This window comes from Hyperoodon ampullatus (genome assembly GCF_949752795.1).
Source record: "Hyperoodon ampullatus genome assembly, chromosome: 6".
Lineage (NCBI taxonomy): Eukaryota > Metazoa > Chordata > Mammalia > Artiodactyla > Ziphiidae > Hyperoodon > Hyperoodon ampullatus.
This window is the reverse complement of record NC_136919.1, coordinates 24,780,761-24,782,976: the sequence shown is the minus strand read 5'-3', so window position 1 is coordinate 24,782,976 and position 2,216 is coordinate 24,780,761. Positions and strand designations below refer to the sequence as shown.

At 46.0% G+C, this 2,216-nt stretch overlaps 1 pseudogene across 1 annotated transcript; it reads left to right on the top strand.

Moving 5' to 3' along the window:
* Window positions 1–601: 601 nt before the first annotated feature.
* On the top strand, window positions 602–1,454 carry LOC307054731 (nucleophosmin-like; annotated as a pseudogene). Its single transcript has one exon. The product of its transcript is annotated as a nucleophosmin-like (transcript).
* The last annotated feature ends 762 nt before the right edge of the window (window positions 1,455–2,216 follow it).

The window sequence follows — 2,216 nt, the reverse complement described above, 5'->3', positions numbered from 1 at the left end:
AAGAGTTCCAGCTGCTTCTGGAATAAGTGCCAGTCTCAGGGTTGAATTTCTTTTGGGATGAGAGACTGTACTTCATCCTGGGGTTCAGAGAAGGACACTCCACAGGCCCTATCTGGGGTGACAGAATGGGAGAGAGATTGAAGGTGGGCCTGAGTTAGGGGCTGGGATTGGGGCAGGGTTCAAGATCAGAGGGGGCTGGGGCTGCAATGGGGATATTTTAGCCTGAATATGGACTGGGCCCATTAGGGAATCCACTGAATAAGGCAAAGGGAGACACTAGTGGGGGTCAGTCACCCAAGACCAGGACAGTAGCCCCAGGGACTCACTATGCAGAGAGGGGGCACCCTGGAAGAGCTGGCTCCACTTCTGCTGCAAAGAGTCCCCTCAAGTTTTGGGGTTTGGCAACTGCCAAGGACTGCAGCTGCTCTGGTTTGTCTATGATGCTCCACAAGTCTTGGGAGCCTGCGGTGTCCTGTGTGTCTGCAAGAGACTAAAGTAGTCCCAGCCCTGGTGTGATTCCATCCTTCGCGGCTATTCTCCGGAACAGTAGTCGTTTATCTCCGTCCGCTTTCTCTCCCACCTAAGTGCATGCCACCAACCCATGGAAGATTCAATGGACATGGACATGAGCCCCCTGAGGCCCCAGAACTATCTTTTCGGTTGTGAACTAAAGGCCAACAAAGGTTATCACTTTAAGGTGGATAATGATGAAAATGAGCACCAGTTATCTTTAAGAATGCTCAGTTTAGGGGCTGGCACAAAGGATGAATTGCACATTGTTGGAGCAGAGGCGGTGAATTATGAAGGCAGTCCAATTTAAGTAACACTGGCAACTTCAAAGATGTCTGTACAGCCAATGGTTTCCCTTGGGGGCTTTGAAATAACACCACCTGTGGTCTGACGGTTGAAATGTGGTTCAAGGCCTGTGCATTATTAGTGGACAGCACTTAGTAGCCGTGGAGGAAAATGCAGAGTCAGAAGATGAAGAGGAGGAGGATGTGACACCCCTAAGTATATCTGGAAAGTGTTCTGCCCCTGGAAGTGGTAGCAAGTTTCCACGGAAAAAAGTAAAACTTGCTGCTGATGAAGATGACGATGATGATGCAGATGACAATGATGATGACTTTGATGATGAGGAAGCTGAAGAAAAATCTCCAGTAAAGAAATCTGTACAAGATACTCCAGCCAAAAATGCACAAAAGTCAAACCAGAATGGAAAAGACTCAAAACCATCAACACCAAGATCAAAAGGTCAAGAATCCTTCAAAAAACAGGAAAAGACTGCTAAAACACAGAAAGGACCTAGCTCTGTAGAAGACATTAAAGCAAAAATGCAAGCAAGTATAGAAAAAGGTGGTTCCCTTCCCAAAGTGGAAGCCAAGTTCATCAGTTACGTGAAGAATTGTTTCCGGATGGGTATTCAAGATCTCTGGCAGTGGAGGAAGTCTCTTTAAGAAAATAGTTTAGGGACTTCCCTGGTGGTACAGTGGTTAAGAATCCACCTGCCAGTGCAGGGGACATGGGTTCAAGCCTTGGTTCGGGAAGATCCTACATGCCGCGGAGCAACTAAGCCCATGCGCCACAACTATTGAGCTTGTGCTCTAGAGCCTGCTAGCCACAACTACTGAGCCTGCGTGCCTCAACTACTGAAGCCCATGCGCCTAGAGCTCATGCTCTGCAACAAGAGAAGCCATCACAATGAGAAACCCACGCTCCGCAATGAAGAGTAGCCCACGCTCATGACAACTAGAGAAAGCCCGCGCACAGCAACAAAGACCCAACGCAGCCAAAAATAGATAGATAGATAGATAGAAAATAGTTGATATCTGGCTGTCCTTTTTATAATGAAGAGTGAGAACTTTCCCTACCATGTCTGATAAATATTGTCCAGGTTTCTTTGCCAAGAATGTGTTGTCCAAAATGCATGTTTAGTTTTTAAAGATGGAACTCCACCCTTTGCTTGGTTTTAAGTATGTCTAGAATGTTATGATAGGACATAGTAGTAGTGGTGGTCAGACAAATGGAAATGGTGGGGAGACAAAAATATACATGTGAAATAAACTCAGTATTTTAATAAAGTAAAAAAAGTTCTAGAAGATTTCATTGGTAGTCTGCCTCAGTTGCTTAGGAAGTGTCCCTCCTCCTTTTCTCTCTGCTCCATAATTTGGAAATGCACTCTTTTTGTGACTTGGATCTCCTGGAGCTCCTGCAGATCA